Here is a 21,020-nt window from a genome sequence, read left to right as displayed (position 1 = left end):
CTCTCACCATCACCTTGTTAAAACACTAGTGTGGAGCAGGCTAGCGCCAGAGGAGGAGGGTGGATTTCTGGGGGCCATCTCTGCGTGGTGGCTGTGCCAAAATGCCTGCATGAGAATGGTGGAATGTAGCCAGAAAATGATCAGTTTCAGACAGAGAACAATTTGATCAAAGATACAAAGACCACAACCATGAGGTTTTTGCTCTTAGGGGACCTGCAGGAAAGGATATTGAATATAGCCACATAGTTATGATCCGTGGTGGATGGTGATGGCTGCTTTTAGGGGGGTGCCAGTGTGTGTGATGGGGGTTCAGGGCATTGTTGGGAGAGTCCCAGAAGTCTGTGACCAGTGTCTGCACCAGCCCAGGGCATCTGCAGATACACACACACACACACACACACACACACGTACGTCTGCATAATCCCATCAGTCTGGGCTGTGAGAGGAGTGAGTCCTGCTGGAGTTTGAGGCAGTCCCTTTTGAGGTAAACAAGCTGCTATCTCATGGGCCATATCCGATGCTTGCCCAGGGATGTCCACCTGCTCTGGAAGGCAGTTGCCCTGGGAACTCCGAGTCTGTCACCTCTATGATGCTTTTTGTATGCTTCCCTGATTTGGAGTAGCCTCTTCCCAAAGAGAAAGTCACCGCCTACATTAAAAAAAAAAAAAAAAAAAAAGGAGCTCTTTTGCCTCCTGGTCACCAGACCTTTCTACGTTCTTTGCATCCTTTGTGCCGTCTCTGTGCTACCATGGAAGTAGCGTCCCTCCTCCTGTCCAGCTGACCCCGACACCTGTGCCCTGGAGTCCACATTTGATGGGATTCAACTGATCTCCTCAAATAGCCCCTCTCTCCCCTATGTCTTTAACTCCTCCTCCCTGAGCTAGCTTTTTCTTTTCTTTCTCCTTCCTTTCTTTGTTTCTTTCCTTTTTTTAGACAGGGTCTTGCTCTGTCACCAGGGCTACAGTGCAGTGATATCATAGCTCACTGCAGCCTCAAACTTCTGGGCTCAAGCGATCCTCCTGCCTCAGCCTCTCAGGGTGCTAGGATTACAGGGGTGAGCCATCGTACCAGGCTTGGGCTAGCTTTTTCTATCTGCATTTAACATGTTCAAGTCTCCTTCATTAAAAATAAATAAAGCTCCCCCCACGCCGCCACCTTGCCTTCGCATCCCCAACATCTCCCTGTTGTTCCTGGCTTTCAACAGTTGGAAGAGCTCCTTGGAAGGTTGGCTTGTAGTTTCTGCTTTTCTAGCGCAATCTTTCTCCTGATTTCCCCTTGACATTCTTCCCCTACCCCAATTACCATCTCCTAGTCTAACCTGGTAACTCATCTACTCTCGCTGCTACCTGGATTGTGCCTCCTTATTTCTGTCTCCAGAGACAGACATCTGTCAGAAGGGTTGGCTTTAAGGAGGTTTCCTTCCCATCTTTTTCTCTTTTACAATGTTCCTTTAACAGCAGTGTTCGTGTAAGAACTCCTTTTTCCCACCACTCCCCAGGCCGGAGTGTTTGGAACCTTCCCCAGATCTGGCGGATCCATCCCAAACAGCTCACTCAGTATCCATGCCGTCCCCAGTCACCTTCCCTATTTCCAACTTGTCTGCAGCCCACAACACCCCTGCTCCGGCTACTCACCTCCCCCGACTTCAGTGTGTGTGTCTCACACACACTCACACTCACACTCTTCTTGCCTGGAACGTACCCCCTGGGATCCAGTCCTGCGTCAGACTGTGCAGCCTGGGCTCGATCCTCTCTCAGAACCTCAGTTTCCCCATCCTTAAAGCAGAGAGCTTGGACCAGATGAGCTTCACTGGGGTCCCTTTCAGCACTGAGATCCCGTAACTTTGTGACTGCAGTGGTCCCCCTTTATCTGCGGGTTACATGTTCCTAGATCCGCAGTGGATGCCTGAAACTGCAGATAGTACAGAACTCTGTATACACTGTCTTTTCCTGTACAAACATACCTATGATAAAGTTTAATTCATAAATTAGTCACGGTAAGAGATTAACAATGATTAATAACAAAATAGAGCAATTATAATGATATACCAGCATCACTGCTCTTGTGCTTTGGGTGCATTATTAAGTAAGATAAAGGTTACTTGAACACAGCACCGATACTTGATACCGAGACAGTGATCTGAAACAATCTGATGGCTACTGAGACATCCGAGCTGGTGACTCAGTGACTAATGGGCAGTAGTGTGTGCCGGACAAAGGGATGATTCCCGTCCCGGGAGGGATGGAGCAGGACAGTGTGAGATTTAATCATGCTACTCAGAATGGCGTGACATTTAAAACTCCCATATTGCTTATTTCTGTAATTTTCCACTTAATATTTTCAGACCACAGTTGACCGCAGTAACGGAAATTACAGAAAGCGAAACCGTGGATAAGGGGTGTGACTGGGGTTAGAAAGCTAACGAAGGCCAAGGACTCTGCCTTATAAACGTCTCTGGGTCCCCAACAGCAGCAACACAGAAACTGCGGGACGAGGAAGTGTAGGTTTTGTTATTGCGACAGCCTGTCCCACTGCAGGGGCAAACGGTCTCCCTGCTGGTGTGGGTCTAGGGTACGTGTGGCTGTCCCTGTCTTCTAGGCTGTGTATTAGTTCGGGTTCTCCCAAGAAACAGAACCCACAGGACATGTATCTGCACAGAGAGATTTATTTCAAGGATGTGGCTCACGCGGTTGTGGCGTCTGAGAAGTCCAAAATCCGCAGGATGGGCCAGCAGGCTGGAGACCGGGGAGAGTTGCAGTTAGAGTCTGAAGGCAGAGCCCTCTTCCCCCAGGGGGGCAGGTTTTTTTTTCTTAAGGCCTTCAACTCATTGGATGACCCTCATCATGCAGGGTCACCGGCTTTACTCAAAGTGTACTGATTTAAATGTTAATCTCATCTCAGAAATATAACCTTCACAGGAACAGCTAGAATGATGTTTGACCAAATGTCGGGGGACTGTGGCCCTGCCAAGTTGACAAATAAAATTAACCATCAGAGGCTGGTTATCTTGCTCTTCTAGTAAGAGCAAGATATTCTCATTTATTCTCCGTGGCCTGCGTGTTATCTGTTCCCGCCCCTGCAGGCTGATCCCGGAGGTCCTGTTACTGAGCACACAACGTGCCCCTCACGCCTGGGAAGAAGGCGTTGTTCCAGGAGTGCACTGGAGGCCGTTCAGGAAGAATCCATTTCCGGGCATCGGTGACAACAGGAGTTAGGATCTGAGCAAAGCTCTTGATTTCAGATGATGCCAGAGACCCTGGGGTCTGCAATCTCATGCCCTAGCTCGCTCGTCTCAGTGGCTTCCTCGGCAAACATGGGGGTACTTTGTGAGATGAAATATGTGAGTGCCTGTCATCCGACAGATCTCATATAAAAGCTCCATAGGTGTCAGTTTTCTGGTTTCCTTCTTGTTCCCTCCTCCCTTCCCTACTCATTCTCAGGGAAGACAATTTCCCTTGACTGAGTGCCCATTTGAGACAAGTCACCTCCTTTGCTTTGTGGGGCAGATGTTTTTCTCAGTCCACATTTCCACTTGGGTTTAGCCCTTTGGGGATCCAGTGCAAAGTTTCCTATCCAACCCCCCACCTTGGAACCAGGCTTTGTTTCCATATTCTCCAGTTTCACAACCTCCTTCGCTGATTTCCATCAGCTGTCAGTCCCACGGCATGGGCGAGAGTGGGCGCTTCCACCGCACTGGTGGCCTCGTGGCCAGAGTGTAAACTCATTCATCTTGGGAATTATTTTTTCTTTTCTTAAAGGCCCTGCAGTGCGTGACTTGGACCCAGGGTAGTTCCTGAGTAAGACATCAGTGGTAAATTGCAAGAGCTTAGCACAAGCCCACCCAGAGGCTATACTCTGCCTTCTCTGCCCGTACACTTAGCTTAAGTAGAAAAAACAAACCCAAAGAAACAAAGGCGCTGGCTCATTCTGCCCAGCTGTAGTGCCCAGGGGTGCTGGGCTAAGCCTTACTTTCTTTCTTTTTCTTTTTCTTTTTTTTTAATTTCAGCTCATTATGGGAAGCCTTACTTTCTAAATGACTTTGTAGCAGAAGGTAGAATAATTCAGGCAAATAGAAGCTCCAATGAAAATAAGGTCTTGGTTAGTGGCCCCAGGCTTGTCTTGCATGAGCCAGTGGGAGATGGGTTTGCATATAACCTCTGGCAGGTAAGGTTGGTGGGCAGACATGTTAAACAGGAATGAGAATAGCATTCAGATTTCCATCAGCAAATATTTGTAATATTTGATTTTGTGACAATAAACAAAGTGCTGGAAGAGAGGTCCTATGGAAAGTCAATTAATCCGGGTGAAGGTGATCCACTGCTGTGGCCAGGGGCGTGCCAGCCAGGGGTTCAGGCTGTGTGATGCTTCTGTGGGAGTAGACTTGGTCTGCCCAGTCTGTGTTCTGGGCCCAGAGACTGTCCTTAGAGGGCTGCCTGTGGCCTTGAACAAGAGCATCACCAATTTGCCTGCAACCACACTTGAATCCAGCAATTCCAGACTCAGGGTAGGGAAACAGGGCATCAGAATCCCAGCGGAGCTTGTTAAACACACACACACACACACACACACGCACACAATTCCCGACCCTGTGCGGTGTGTCTTGGCAGGACTGCAGTGGGCCCAAGAATCTGCACGTCTACTGAGCTCACCGGGTGATCATGCCCATAGCCAGGTACGGGAACCACAGGGCTAACCCAGCGTGGAGTGACTGGAGGTGGATGCATCAGCTTCCAAACTGGCCTCCTTTCTGTTCCCTCTCTGATTGCGATTCTCCACTGTTTCTTGGCTGCAACACTACATTGTGTGTGTGTGTGTGTGTGTGTGTGTGCACGCACGTATGTGTATGCTCAAGAGTGTGTGTTTCCCAGACCCACCCTCCCCACCACCAACGAGATTCCCCCATACCCCCCCCCCCCGCTAGTTTTGAGAATCGCTGCTTTACTCCTTTCCATGTCTCAGGCTGGCATAGGAGAGGGAGTCCGCCTGCACCTGCACCCGCACCAAGGCATTTGGACTCTGCTCCTTTGTTGCCCATCCTCCCCCCAGACAGAGATATGTGTGCAGAGGGAGCAGAGGGAGGAAGCGCACACCGGCAGTGGGACCTTCTCTGGCCTGGACACCTGCTTTGTGGACAAACAGGTTTTCTTTTTTGGGTTTTTTTTTTTTTTTTTTGAGACATGGCCTCGCTCTGTTGACCAGGCTAGAGTGCAGTGGCGTCATCACAGCTCGCTGCAGCCTCAAACTCCTGGGCTCAAGCAATCCTCCTGCTTCAATCTCATAAGTAGCTGGGACTACAGGTGCATGCTGTCACTCCCAGCTAATTTTTCTACTTTTTTTTTGAGGCGGGGTCTCGATCTTGCTCAGGCTGGTCTCCCACCTCAGCCTCCCATAGTGCTAGGATTACAGGCATAAGCCACTGTGCCCCATCTGGGTTAACAGTTTTGCCATCAGTAAGTGGCCATACAATGGGTTGTGTAAAATTCTTCTGTAAAGGCTGTGAGGTGTGTCACAAGTGCCAGCCACGGTAACTGCCTTCTCCTTCTGGTCTCTGCTTCTCCCTGCACAATGCACGGGTAATAAAAGGCACAGAATTGGCAAACTCCACTCACTGTCATTGATAACAGCTGGGGCCGCTTGCACAGGTCGGCAAGGGCTCGTGTCAGGGTGATGGGCCCACCCTGCGCCTGGGCTGGCCCCAGGGAGGTTACTGTTGTAAACCAAGGTGGGGGCCTTTCTGAGCCCCGGGGATCCCCAGAAGGCCTCCCAACTCCCAGAGCCCCTGGCACGCTTGCCTACAGGCCAGTCACCGCCACCCCCCTGCCCTCGGCATTCTCTGCTCCCAGCCTCAGAAGACAAGCACAGGCCTCTTGCCTTCTGAAGGGATTCCTGCCCTCAACACAGGGAGACAGAGGTACGCGGTGGCACAAAGGGGGCCTTCCAGAGCATGCAGGGCTTGCAGGGGCTGCTTCCTGCGTGGCCGCTGGCTCCTGACTTCCTTCTGAGATCAAACTGGGAAGTCCTGTGCACAGAGCTCGTCAACAGCCCCTGCCCAGCCCCTGGCTCCTTGTGTAACAAATAGTCACAGCTCACACCTCTCTTGTCTTCCCAAATCTTTCTCACCTGTGTGGCCTTCCACCCTGCTGGCTGTTTGAGCCTCTTTCTCTGTTTCCCCTTTAAAATCAGTAGTGTGCATGCGGGGCCCGCCCAGCATTCGGACCTGGCCGGTCCCCAGACTGCCCTCTCAGGCTAACCCCCTGCGTTGGTCACCCGTCCTCCACCCTGTCTCCAATCTTGTCCCTCATCCTGGCCCCATCCTTTGGCTCCTGCTGGTCTGAATAGGGGGAGCAGACAAGGACAGAGTCTGGCTGGGGAGGAGGGTGGAGGCGCCTTCTTCCCTGCCTCCCCTAGACACCCAGACTTCTGCCTTCACCCAGTAGCTCTTTGCTGTGTCCTCCAAGCACTCTCTGATTGGGACAGCTGGCTCAGATCCCTGATGTACTCTGTTACTCTTACCCCTTGCATACCACGGCCAGGACTTTGCAGATTGACAGGAAACCAAAGCTCCCTGTGGGGGCACATTCTATCATCCCAAGTAGGATCAAACAGGGTGGGAGATATGCTCCCCAGCACTCGCTGGGGCCCTGCTTGCCAGCAGACGTCCAGCTGTTCTGGCCAAGCAGCTGCTGCTCCTGAGACATGTCCTGGCTTCCCCATGCTCCTGGGAGGCACTGGAGGCAGTTGCCAGCACAAAGAAGAAGAGCTAGTTCTCCTATGGGAAGGTTCCTGGGCATGTAAACAAAGTATTGCTAGGACCCAAAGCAGTCCATTTACTCACTCATCTGTCCTTTCATTCACCCTAGTAGACCTACTAAGTGCCAAGCTGGGTAACATACAGCCCACCGCCTTGCTGGGGAGAGGAGACCTGAAACAACGAGACAAGGCAAATCAGGACGTGATGACAAGCCCCAGACGCTTGATCTGAGTCATGCACTGAGGAGGTCAGAGCACGGTGGGGCTGTCGGAGAGGGAGGTGCTCTGTGGGTAGGAGTGGTTTCCCAGCCCTGGAAGGAAGGGCACAATTTAGATGTGTAGAGGAGAACAGACAGGAGAAATAAGCAAACATGCAGTGCTTTGCAGCAAGCAGAGGGTGTTCTGGGGCAGTGGAGGGAGCTGGAAAAAAAATAAATGTCGGCTCTATGCCGCTGCCCTGGACGCTGCGGGCCATTCCAGGCCCGCACTGGGAATTGCTCTGGTAACCAAGAATGCGCTGGGAACGGGGCAGCTGCACTCGCCTCTTCCCATGCCCTACCAATAGGCCCAGCCAGGGCCGAGGCCTCCTCCAAACCACTCTTGTCTTGCTCCCTGCCCAGAGGTAGCAAGAGAAGCTGGAACAGCAAAGCGGTTTGATTTCCAAGGCTTTCTGAGCCAGCCAGGTGGAAGGCAGCCAGGGAGGCAGCAGCTGGTGACAGCCTGCCTGACCGCCTGAGATAGCAGGCAGCTACTCAAGGGAACAATTGGGCAGAAGCAGGGGCGGTGGGTCAGGAACACGGGCCAGTGGAATTCTGAACAAGGTCAAAGTCCGATTTGGTACAGTGCTTTAGTACCAATTTAAATCTCATCTTTCCTTCCAGAGTGGCTGCCACCCTGCAGAAGAGGCCAGGGCTGCCACAGGGGAAATTTGCATTTAAGGACTCCAAGTGGTGGGCGCCCTGGCGGGGCTGCATGTTGCCTGCAGTCCAGCCGTGTTTGCCCTCGCACCTGGCAGTGACTTGTTGAATATGCTCCGATTTTGCCTGTATCTGGCTGCCTGTTTGCTTGGGGAAAAACGAACAAACAAAAAACAACTCTTCTTACTGCTTCCACTCTGGGGGAGGGTCTGAAGCGTGCAGAGTGGGAGGTGGTGGGGTCTAGATGGTGGTGATCATAGGTGTTTCCTAACTGGGCCTGGAAGGAAGTGCTAAGGCATCGGCAGTGAAAGGCACAGCAGGGGACTTTGAGGGGCTAAACTGGGATCTGGGGGGTGGGGCGGGGCGGGGGCGGTGATGTGGGATGGGCCCATAGAAGGAGGCAGGAATCAGGGGTACTATGGGGGCTAAAGGGTGGATGCTGCAGAATTGGTCAACCTGAAAGTGGGCTCTTCATTCAGACTCTTTCCTTGGGGCGGTTGGTTCTCAATCTTTGACTTCACCTGGGGTGCTTTGGAAAATATTAATGCCTGGTTATTATACTTACGGCCTGGAAATTCTGACTTAGTAAATTCACAACTTTTATCCCTTTCTGTTAATACCACCTCCTCTACCACGCTCACACCATTCCACGGTATAGGGACGGGAGAGCTCCTCCTCGCTTGCATGTGCTCCGAAACTCCCTCAGGTGGGTCTTTTTGTGACCCTTTCACCATTAAATCAACACACCTTTATTGGGTACCTGTAGGTGTTGGTGAAAAGAGACTTGCACAGCTTAAAGTCTGGCTGATTTTGGTGTTTCAGCTGTACAGGACTTTCTGTGAGAAGAGGGAGCATGTGACACAAATTTGTTCATGACATCTAGGTTCATGGGGACAATGGCCTGCTCACAGGGAGAGTTGCTTGCCACCATCCCCAAAGGCAAGACCTGTTGCAATCCTTTGGCTGCTGTTGGGCTGCGGCATCAGGACTGGGTTTCTCAAAACCCTGTGCCCAGGAGCCTTGCAGGTGCACACAGACACACATGTACACACAGACACACATGTACACACACAGGCACACACTCCCGAGGCACCTGGAGATACATTCTGTGCATCCTGCAGCTAAGGTCAACCGGGCCTGGCTGGCCCAGACCCCATCTGAGCAGTCCTGGGACTCATGGAGTGCACTGGGACTTTGCTGTGGGCCCCAGGGGCTCACTGTCCTCCCCTACTTGGGTGGCAATGGGAAGCAGAAGTTGCTATGACAGGGGTCCTCTGTTATCTCTTCTCATCTGAATGGAAAGGACATAGAATGCCTGAAAACGCCTACTCAAAGAGGACACGTGGGCCCCTCCAGGCCTCCAGGTCCTTAGGCTCCAGGTGGCATCCACAGCAGGCACACAGCTCTCTGGAGGAGAGCTGCTCAGAGGCGGCCACTAGGTAGCCACTAACTGGGCTACAAATTATCTCTGCTAGGACACATTCCCAGCCCCATTTGCCACTCACCTTGGAAGTGGCCGGAGCTTTTGTGGGCAGCATTTAGGGCCCCACTGCAGATCAGAAGTCCCCAGTAGCTCCCGGGGCCCACAGCCTAAAGCCCAAAGGTCTCTGGGTGCCATCCAGGACACTTCGTCGTCTGCTGCCGACTGTCCTGTCCAGCCTCTTCTGCCTCTACTCTCCCTTGGATCTTCTTCTCAGACTGGCCCTCTCTCTGCCCCCAGTTCACCTGGAATGTTCCACAGGCCTTTGGGCCCAGGTGCCACCCATACCACAGGTGTGGAGCATCGGCTTCCTCCCCAGATATGTACCAAGTCCCAGCAGCCCTCCTAGGGCGGTTCTGGGAGACCTCCCTCCACTGCAAGTGGTTTCTCTGCGTTTCTCCACGATGGCACTTTGTGTTGTTCCCCTCTGCATGCCCAGGGCCTGGCGAGGTGTGAAGACTTGGCTGGATAAGCGCTGACGACCGCAGTCCTTAAGGCGGCACTCTGCCTTAGGTGTGCTTGTTTTCATGTACGTGTGTCATCTCCTGGATTAACTTAGGAGCTCACAGAAGGCGTAGGCCATGCACTTCACTTCTCCCTACACTTCTCAGGCAGCCTGGCTTTATCCACATAGGTGTTCTGTGACAGATGCGGTTTTTTTTTTGTTTGTTTGTTTTTTTGAGACAGTCTCACTCTGTTGCCTGGGCTAGAGTGCCATGGCGTCAGCCTAGCTCACAGCAACCTCAAACTCCTGGGCTCAAGTGATCCTCCTGCCTCAGCCTCCTGAGTAGCTGGGACTACAGGCACACACCACTGTGCCTGGATAATTTTTCTATTTTTAGTAGGTCTCTTGCTCAGGCTGGTCTCGAACTGCTGACCTCAAGCTATCCTCCTGCCTTGGCCTCCCAGAGTGCTAGGATTACAGGCATGAGCCACTGCACCTGGTCAACAGATGCATTTTGATAATGAGGAGGAGACATTGAAAGTGGGTTTCTTTCTCCTCCCTAATTTGGACCCTGTGCTCTAGCCAAGCCCATTTCTTCACTGTCCCTGTCACCTACTCCCTGTTTACCTGGGAGGTCACATGTTTGCTCATTCTGTTCTCTAGTCTTTGCCTTTGTCCCCAGCTGTACCAAATGTCCTCAAGATCAGATTGAACCCTACCTCATCCACGATATCCACCCTAGACCGCTTGGGACTGGAAACTGTGAAGACTCAGTTTACCCACTCAGGTACCCAAGCAACACCGTAGTTCTTCATTGTGAAACAGTTCATTGTTGATCTCGCATCCCCATCCTACTGGGTTGTCCAGAAATTCAACCCACCTTTCTTTGTTTACTCCCCAGTTTCCCACTGGGTTGGGTAAAGACTCCAGGCCCCTCTTGCCGTGGCCACTGGGCCATACTGGTCACAGTGGAGACATTCAAGTATGGTCTCTGCAGGCCTACTGATCTGCACCTTGCCGGGCACCTTTGGCAAGCCCAGTGCCCTGGTGTGCCACACAGCCAGTCCTTCTCAGGGCTTCTCAGTTTGGGGTATGTCAAGGGGGGAGATCACAAGTTCCTGTGGGTCTGGGGACCCATGGGTCACTCCTCAATCCCTGATTTTAGTTTAGGGCTATCCCTCTCCTCAGACCCCATTCTCCTCAATTGAGCTTTTACTTTGGAAAGCTCAGAAGCCCTGCTGCAAAATTCTCCCAGGCAAGGAGACTGGAGGCCACCACCCCCGGGAGCTGGGTAAGACAAGGGGGAAAAGGAGGGGGGCACGGGCACCATTGCTGCAGAATTTACTCTGCCTGATCTCTCTTTTCTGAGCTCCATTTATATTGCATAAACACTCTTTGGGTGTTCTTTACTCTTTAAATGCAATACTCTTGTCTCTTTCATGAAATCATAAACTCCGTGAGGTCCATTTCCTGGCGTATAGTGCCTATTTCCTCATATTTCCTTCTTAGCAACTCATGCTCTGCTAAGCCTGCAGTGGGTGTCGGGGCTTGTTGGCTGATTCTTTTGCTTCCAGAGCTCATCGGTGAATGACCTGGCTCTGCTCTAGCCACCCAGAAAGCTCACCTCCTCCCTTGGCAGCCCTTGAAGTTTACTGTCTCCAAGAAGACATCACAGCTCTACTCAGAGCCTGCTTCTCTTCCCCAAGCCCTTCCTGCCTGTGGTCCCCACGGCCCCCACAATGCTCGCCTTGTCCTGGAGCTGGGGAAGGCAGCCCACCGCAAAAGGACAAGCTCCCTTCTGCATGCTGGCTGGGACCTGGCAAGAGCGGAACTGAGGGATGCCAGCCCTAGCCACTTGCCTTGTAGGGAGGATGCAGGTCCTTCAGAGTGAGTTTAGAAATTCCCTTTCTCTTCCTCTCCTGGTGGGACTGAGACATTGATAAGAAGTTTTAGCTGCAAGGAGAGAGAGCCCAGCAAAGGAAAGGTCTGTAGTTGCAGCTAGTCTTGGGCTAATTCCAGGCACTCCTCCTTCCTTCTCCCTTTGAGCCCTCCCTCCCTCTTCCCCTCCTTCCCCTACCTCCACTTCTTGCTAACACACCTTGACTTTCCTCATCTCTGCATCCTAACTCTCCAACTCAGGTCGTCAGTGTCAACAGACTGGTGCCCATCCTTTCACAGCTCATTTTGTGTGTGTGCAAATAATCATACAAACTTCTCTATCGGTTAACTTGTGATTGTTTATTTTTTTAAAAATAACATCATTCTATATATACATTTTGTATCATGTTATTCTTACATAACAATATCATATGAAAATCCCTCCACGTTAACTGGCATAAATATAATGCATTTTTAAAATGCTATTCCTTGAAATGTCTACAACCACCGTTTATTCAACAGATTCCTATTGATGGGCCATCAGACTCTTTTCTGTTTTGTGCAACATAAACAAAGCTTTTGTGTTGTTGCTTTTTAATTCTATGAAATAGATTCTCAGGCATGGGTTTTCTGATTGAAGGGAATGCATAAAGGTATGATTTAGATATAGTAAAATTTACCAGTGTTAGTGTAGAGTTCTGCAAGTTTGCAAAAATGCATACATTATGTAATCAACACCACAATCAGGGTACAATGCAGTTCCATGACCCCCCAAAATTCTCTTTCTCTCTTTTTTTTTTTTTTTTTGAGATAAGATCTCTCTGTCACCCAGGCTAGAGTGCAGTGGTGTCAGCATAGCTCACTGCAACCTCAAACTCCTGGGTTCAAGCAATCCTCCTGCCTCAGTCTCCCGAGCATCTGGGGCTACAGGCATGTGCCACCATACCCGGCTAATTTTTTCTATGTTTAGTTGTTTGACTAATTTCTATTTTTAATAGAGACGGGGGTCTCGCTCTTGCTCAGGCTGGTCTCGAACTCCTGAACTCAAGTAATCCTCCTGCCTCAGCCTCCCAGTGTGCTAGGATTACAGGTGTGAGTTACTGCGCCTGGATTATCCTTTCTCATTGAAATGCCTTTGTACCTTTGTCAGAAATCAATTGACCATATTTGTTTGGATCTATTTCTGGATATTCTACTCTTTTCTGTTGATCTATATGTATATGCTTTCTCCAATACCAAGTATTTTTTTGTGTATATTTTTAAATTTTAATAAATGTGCTCTTATAAGTTATCACTTTCCGAATAGGCTGATCAATTTATCCTTTCAATAGCAATATATGAAAGTGTCCTTTTCCTGCATATTTACAAGCAAAGGATATCATAACACTTGATTTTTATTATAATAAAATATACATAACAAAATTTATCCTTTTAACCATTTTTAAGTGTATATTTCTGTGGCATTAAGTACATTCACAGTGTTGTGCAACCATCACCACTATCCATTTCCAGAACTTTTTCATCATCCCAAACAGAAGCTCTGTATGCCTTAAACAATAATTCCCCATCCCCTCTCACACTGGTCCCTGGCAACCTCTACTCTACTTTGTGAGGGCAGTGTGGGGAGAGCGATGGGGTTTTGGCAGGTTGAGTAACATGGCCGTCAGCAATCAGCGGGCAGTGTGCAGCAGGGGGAATGTCTGTTTCTGCTTGGAACCTCTGCAAGTCTTGCTTTCCTCATCTGAAAGCTCTGGCCTGAATCAAATGTATAGTGAGAACTAAACAATATCACAGACAGAGAGTTATATCCAAATGTATGTACCTTTGCTAGGTTTGTACAAAAAAATCTGTGAATACACTAATGCTATATAAATAAAATTATATTTTAGATGCCCTAAGGGAGTTGCCTCTTTAAAGAAGTTCTGTAATTCATACTTTTGTTAAGTGGAGGATTGTCCACTAATGTGTCTGCTTTGAATGTTGAGCTTTTAACACTTGTTTTTTTACTGGGACCAATTGAGCAGAACACTCCCTGGGCTGACTTCTGTAAAAGTGGATGATAGGCTCACGCCTGTAACCCTAGCGCTCTGGGAGGCCAAGGCGGGTGGATCGTTTGAGCTCAGGAGTTCGAGACCAGCCTGAGCAAGAGCAAGACCCTGTCTCTACTAAAAATAGAAAGAAATTAGCTGGACAACTAAAAATATATATAGAAAAAATTAGCCCGGCATGGTGGCGCATGCCTGTAGTCCCACCTACTCGGGAGGCTGAGGCAGGATGATTGCTTGAGTTCAGGAGTTTGAGGTTGCTGTGAGGTAGGCTGACGCCATGATACTCTAGCCCAGGCAACAGAGTGAGACTCTGTTTAAGAAAAAAAAAAAAAAAAGTGGATGATAGATTGAGACCAGAGTATAACTGCTCAGAAGCCAGCAAGCTGGGGAAAGCCTGGGCTGAAGTCTTCTCACTCTCCTCACACCTCTTCTATAAACAGGATGGGTGGACTGTCTTCCACCCTCCCCCCAGGTGGAGGCATGAGGTAAACAGAGGCACCATTTCTGGCGGCTCTGTGCATCACCAGCCCTTCTCCTGGGGAAGTTCCACCTTTGTGCTCACACAGCTCAAAAGGCGTCTAGGGACCCTGGGGACCTCTTGGAGGAGCTGGGAAGACACCTTGGGCTACATCCAAGTGAGGCACCAGTGGTCTGGATTTAGCTTGAATAAGTCTGGGTTGGCTTTTTCTTCCCTGGAGATGTTTTTCTCTTTTCTTCCCCCCAGAACCCTGAACCAGGGGAGAGCCAAGAAGCAGCTGGAAGAAGGCACCAGACACCATGGCTGTGGGCATGACACTGAGTGAAAGGAGGCTTCCAGTTCCTTCAACCAGCTTGGATGCTACAAGCCAGACCGTCTGGCCAGCCTAGGTTCTCTGTGGGTCCCACATCGGGGCCGCAGCAGTGGTGTGGGAGCAGGAAGCCCCTCTGCGCGGGTCCTGGGCCCCAGCCTGGAAAACGTCAGGCCGTGGCAGACCATACATAATCAGACAGCCCAGTGCTGAGGACGGTTTTCCACTCACCTCACCCCACGTTTCCAGGGCCGGTGTCTGTCTGTGTTTATGTCTCAGATCTGTAGTGGAGTCTCCTTCCTGGGGAGGCCTCTCCTTGGGGGCCTGGACCTGTGCTCACCTGCCCCCCCGCTCCCCCTCCCCCCGCCAGAGGAGGGAGTGAGGAGGGAGTGGGCGGTTGCATTCAGATCGTTTTTCAGAACATTCTGACCTTTTCCAGAAGGCAGCCGGGATCTGTTCCCCAGGTTAGAGCAGCGCTGGGTTGGGGGTCACGCCATGTGCCCAGTGGACAATTTCCTCGTGGTGTGATTTGAGGAGCGGAAACACCCGGGGCCCAAACACATCTGCCCTTCCCTTGTGTTGCTCAGAATTCTACCCTGTGTGGATCAGATAAGAAAGTGACGTTGTCGGAATTGTGCTTTCCAGGTTTCATTAGCTCGTTTAATCTCGGTGTCAGCTCCACAGTAGGTAGGCCAGGAATCCTTTCCACTACTGCAAAGATGGGGACACCAGGAGGGTGAAGAAGAGGACAGGAGTGCTGGCTGGGGGCCAGGTGGCCTAGTGACCTGGTGTCTGTCCTCTCTCTGTCACCATCGCTGTTGGAGCAAACAAATGACTTCTCTGAACTTAGTTTCCTGGTTGGAATATGATTCTGCCATTTTAAAAATTCTTTTCATTTAACTGTGACATCCGTCAGTTAAAGGCACATCACTATGTACCCATATGGAAGGGTCCCCCGGATAAAGTGCTAAGAACGGAGAGAAACATGTGGAAGGTGGAATATCTGCTGCTAATTGAGTTTTTTTCCTTAGGGCTCTATATGCACACACGTATTTGATTGTATTTGCGCACTGTCTGCCGCTGAGAAGATATGCAGAACGTGCTGTCCTGTTGTCGGTGGAGATGGGGTGGGAGATGGGGCAGAGGGAGGGAGTCGGGTGGGGGCTCTTAGCATTTCTCTGCGAATTCCTTTGTACCTTTTAATTTTGTACCATGTGCTTACATTCGGTATTATAAAATTAAACAAAATTTTTTTTTTTTATTTAATTTTACAGAATCAAAGAGTCTAACAGTATATCTTGTTAGATACAGTATGTCCTCATAATGTATACATTATTTCTTGTACAATGATATGAAATAATATGGGAAATATTCATGATAAATTATTAAGTGAACAGTGCAAGTTAAAAACAATAGTTTCATATTTTTTTCCCCACCCCCCCTTTCCCGAGTCAGCACCTTCAAGTGTTACCACTCCCCAAACGGTGCGCAATGCACTCATTGTGTAGGCATACCCCCATCCCCTCCCCCACCCCCCACCTCAGTCTGATGTCCAATTGGTGTCGTTTCCAGATTTGTATTTAGGTGATGATCAAGGAAACCAATTTTCTGGTGAGTACATGTGATGCTTGTTTTTCCATTCTTGGGATACTTCACTTAATATAATGGGTTCCAACTCTCTCCAGGAGAACCATAGAGATGTTGTATCTTCATCATTCCTTATAGCTGAGTAGTATTCCATGGTATACATATACCACAGTTTACTAATCCAATCATGTATTGATGGGCATTTGGGTTGTTTCCACATCTTTGCTATTGTGAATTGTGCTGCTATAAACATTTGGGTACACGTGCCTTTGTTACAGAATGACCTTTTTTCCTTTGGGTATATGCCCAGTAATGGGATTGCTGGGTCAAATGGCAGGTCTACTTGAATCTGTTTAAGATACCTCCATAATGCTTTCCACAGAGGTTGCACTAGTTTGCAGTCCCACCAGCAGTGTATTAGTGTTCCTGTCTCTCCACACCCACGCCAACATGTGTTGTTTTGGGTTTTTTTGATAAAGGCCATTCTCACTGGGGTTAAGTGATATCTCATTGTGGTTTTGATTTGCATTTCCCTGATGATTAGAGATAAATTAAACAAAATTTTAAAATAAAAACCTAATTTAAGAGAGTATTGGTGGACCTAAGTTTCTCTTTTGGAGCCAATGAGATGATGTAAATGATAGGAGATTATTATCTGAGTTATCTGAAAAACCATTAGATTGGATGACATCCTGTACTGGGAAAATTATGGGCTTATGAACTAAATCAACATGAGTTAAAATTTGGCCTCTGGTTTTCTCATCTAAAAAATTGGCTTTGTGGGAGGGGATAACAGCCATTATGAGTTATGAGAAATAAAATGAAAACATATGAAACACCAGGCACAAAGTAGGGCATGCCCTTCCTCCTTCCCGTGACCTTGGGCTACGGGGGAAATGAAAACTCATTCTGTTTCAGGTAAGTTGGGACACCAAGGAAGGCCCCTGGAGCAGCACTACCCAATAGAAATGTGATGTGAGCCACACACGCAATTTTATTTTCTAGTAGCCACGTTAAAAAAAAGTAAAAAGGAGGCTCACTCCTGTAATCCCAGCATTTTGGGAGACCGAGGCGGGAGGATCGCTTGAGGCCAGAAGTTGGAGACCAGCCTGAGCAACATAGTGAGACCCTGTCTCTACAAGAATAAATAAATTAGCCAGACGTGGTGCACGCTTGTAGTCCCAGCTGCTGGGGAGGCTGAGGCAGGAGGATTGCTTGGGCCCAGGAGTTCAAGATTGCATTGAGCTATGATGGTGCCACTGTACTCTAGCCTGGGTGACAGAGCGAGACCTTGTCACACACAAAAAAATTAAATTAATTTTAAAAAGTAAAAAGAGATTGGTAAAATTAATTTTAATAATATATTTTAATTAACCCAATGTATTTTAAATATTATTTTATCATGTAGTTAAGATAAAAATTATTCCTGAGATATCTTACATTCATTTTCATACTGAATCTTTGAAATCTGTCCTGTGTTTTACATTTACAGCACCTCTCATTTCAAACTGTCCCTGTTTCAGGTCATCAAAAGCCACGCGGGGCCAGAGCTGCCGAGCTGCAGAGAACAGCGGGAGGGTGTGGCTCCTTGCCAGGGGCGACACAGTGGAAGACTCCGATGACACAGGGGCTTGGCGCTGGGGCAGGAAGGAATGGAACCGAAAACTGCTGTTTTGCCTAGTCCAGGCTGTGATTAGGTAACAAAAGCACAGAACATCCTCGAGCAAATAAACAGGGGGCTGTACGTCCTGTGAAGCTATCCTCCCTCACCCCGTGAAGGTCAAGTACCCTCCGTGCCGTGGTGAAGTGCAAAGGGAACTGGACGGGAGGTCATGATGAGAGAGAGCCTGACACTGCTTCTCGGTGTGGCTTCCCTGCCGCCCACCCTCCTGGTCTCCCCGACCCCACACTTGCTCTTTGTGGGCTCTTTGTCTGCTGAACCCTGGGCCATCGCTCTGGGTCCCTCCTGCAGCCCGAGAGCTCCTTGAACTCTGGCTAATGTCCCCACTTGGGTCTCCTGCTGCCTTACCCCCTGCTCTTGCTCCTCCTCCTCTCCTGTTCTCTTTTTCAGTTGCTTAAGACAGAAACTTGGGAACAAAACTTCCTGCTCACTTCCAAATCACCACCAAACCCTGTCAATTCTATCTCCTAAACATCTGTGGAGTGTCAAGAGCCATTTCTCACCCGAATCGCGCTGACAGCACCCTGCACTGTTCCTCTGTGTCGTATCTGCTCGGGCCCACGTCCCCTGTGTTCTCCGTCCTGCAGTCGGCATGGCTTTATCAAGCTTGAAGTCTACCCGGTAACTTTCTTGCCTAAAACACCCCTACCTGTCACCACTGTCCCCGGATAAGGCCCACAGTCCTTGTGTGCCCCCCTGCATCTGATGGGGGGGTCATATAGTGTCACCACCCCAAGTTCATGTCTACCCAGAACCTCAGGATATGACCTCATTCGGCAATTAGGTATGTGCAGACATAATTAGTTAAGGACCGAGATGAGGCTAGGGTGGGCTCTAGATTAAATGACTGGTGTCCTTATAAGAAGAGGAGGCACACAGGGAAGGCCACGTGAAGACAGAGGCAGAGAGGGGATGGAGCTATGGGTTAAGGGACAGCCAGGATGGCTGGGAGTCCCCCAGATCTGGAAGATGCAGGAAGGATTCAACCCCGGAGCCTTTGGAGGGAACATGGCCCTGCCAGCACCTTGATTTTGTGTCTCCCAGAACTGTGAGAGAATAAATTTCTGTTGTTTCAATGCGCATAGTTTTGGTGACTTGCTATGGCTGCCCTGGGACACTAAGACACCTTTCTGGTTTCAGCTGTAATGAGCTACCTAGACTAGACTGAGAGCCCTGCGAGGACAGGGCCATCTTGGGGACGCCAGCACACCCTCCCATGCGCGGACAGGGCCTGGCCCATGGCAGAGCCCGAGCAGGCACTGGCGGAGTGACTGACTGCTGGCTCCTCTGCCGGGTGGGATTCCGTGTGGGTTTTATTTCCAGTAATCCATACAAGCTCCTCATACATTAGATATTATTATTATTAATTTTCTATTTAAGATACGGAAACCAAGGCCAAGGGCTTCCAGGGCTGACCTGAAGGATAAGTTAAGTCTATTTATCTAATAGTCTATTTGTCTATTTCCAAATAGGGGTTTGGAAACGTATTTTGGGCTCTGCACAGCCTGGCTGTCAAAGATGTGTTTTTCACTTGTCCAAGGGTCAAAACTCAGACTTTGCTGAGGGACATGCTGGTGACATCAAGCGGGAAACAGTGGTGGTTGTCACCGGGGTAGAGCGGTGCTGAGGAGGGAGCTCTGCCCTGGGAGGCCAAAATCCAAGCAGCTGGCAGGACGGGCCAGCAGCTGTCACGCACCACGCACTGACAGCTGCGGGGAAGCTGAGCATCTTAGTCCCGGCTTCCCCGCCAGGCAGCCTGTGACCTGGAGCAAGTCCTTTCATTCTTAGCCAGTTGTCTGAGCTTCCTCACTGTCTCCGGGGCAACGGGCACTGAGTTTCTAGGGCAGGTCCACATCTGTGTGTTTAAAACTCCCCAGGAGAGTCTAGTACTCACAAGGGTTGAGAACCAATGAAACAGGGGACCCAGAGGTCTCGGGTGATGAGATAGGAAGGGACCCCCAGGGGGTAGCAGGGACGACAGGGAAGGATACAGAAGACACAGGCAAACTTGGCCCAGTTGTAATTATGCCCCGGGTGGGGGAGGTGGGGGGGTGGGGATATCATGGTTTCTGGAAGAAGAGAACATTCCCAGAGACTTGCGTGGGCCTCTGTGACCTGCCATGCCTCCCAAGCCCACTGTCATCCTCCTGCTGCCCCACTGCACCCAGCCCTCTCCTGGGTCCCCATGTGAGGCCTGGGCAGCTCTCACCTCCTGCTGGAGCTCCCTGAGCAGAGGCCCTGCTGAGCTCCCTGGAGGCTGAGCCCCTCCTGCAGGGGTGGTATCATTTCATGTGACACCTTATCCTCAGTGTCACCCACACTCTAATTGTCCCATCCAAGTGCATCTATGTCTTGTATACATTTTTTGCCCCAGAGAGCTGGGACAGAGTCCTATAGTGCAAAGAGCATGGGCTTTTGAGCAAATGATTAATCAAAGCCTCGATGTTCTAATCCATAAAATGGGAATCACAGTCTCTCCCTATGAGGGTTGTTGTGAAGATAACGTGAGGCAACGTGTGTGATGCCCTTGGCCTACCGTAGGCGATGGATGAATACATGTTGATTAACTGAGCCAGTGGATAATCACTGCCATAACTGCAACCAACACCAGGGAGTGCTTTATTTCTGTTTTCATACAGTAAGCCTGTGGGTTCTTATTAGTCCTGCTTTGCAGATATGAAAAATGAGTTTCAGTTAAATTGGGAAGGACTCGAGGCGTACACTACTCAATGTGCCCCCGGGTCTTCTCCCCGCAGACCGTCCTCTGCCGTCTCTGCTCTGTTGCTGCTGGGATGCACACAGCAGGTGTAGGGACAACAGTCACTGTGTGGGCCAGGGCTGATACCACAGTCTGTGGTTCAACAGCCTCCCTTCCGGGTCTTCCGACAGAACTTGGGGAGCTTGGCTGGGGCACCCAGCTGCAGGGGAGATGGGGAAGGGCCCTGCCATGTCTGGCTGTGAGCTCTGGTCATTTGCAAAGGTGCTGGGCCAGGTCACGTTTTGATGTTTTCTCCTGTGTTATCGGATGTGCACGCTCCTGTTTGTGTCATGGGGCAGGGCACACACTCTCTGCCCTGCCCTCTCGGTCCTATCCTTGCCTGACCTCAGAGCTGCCAGTGTGGCTTGGAACATCGAGTTTCTGGTAACAGCGCAGCTCTCTTAATAAGGGGAAGGGTGAAGAGGACGAGGGTGAGGATGGAGGAGGGAGGAGGAGCAGAATGATGGTGTTGGGAACTTTCTAGAATGAGGACACAGGAATTGCTTGTGCTTCTGCTGGGGCTGGCCTAAGGCCACACTGATGACAGGCGCCTGTAGGGTCCAACTCTGAGTCAGCAGAGGTCCCCGTGTCCTTCCCTGCAGTTCCTGATGAGGAGCTCGTGGGGTTGCCGAGCTGTGACGTCCAGGCTGGGGACTGGCTTCCTGAGCCAGGGGCAGGAAGCTGACAA

The sequence above is a fragment of the Eulemur rufifrons genome, chromosome 5, assembly GCF_041146395.1.
Source record: "Eulemur rufifrons isolate Redbay chromosome 5, OSU_ERuf_1, whole genome shotgun sequence".
Lineage (NCBI taxonomy): Eukaryota > Metazoa > Chordata > Mammalia > Primates > Lemuridae > Eulemur > Eulemur rufifrons.
This window is presented reverse-complemented; position numbering follows the sequence as displayed.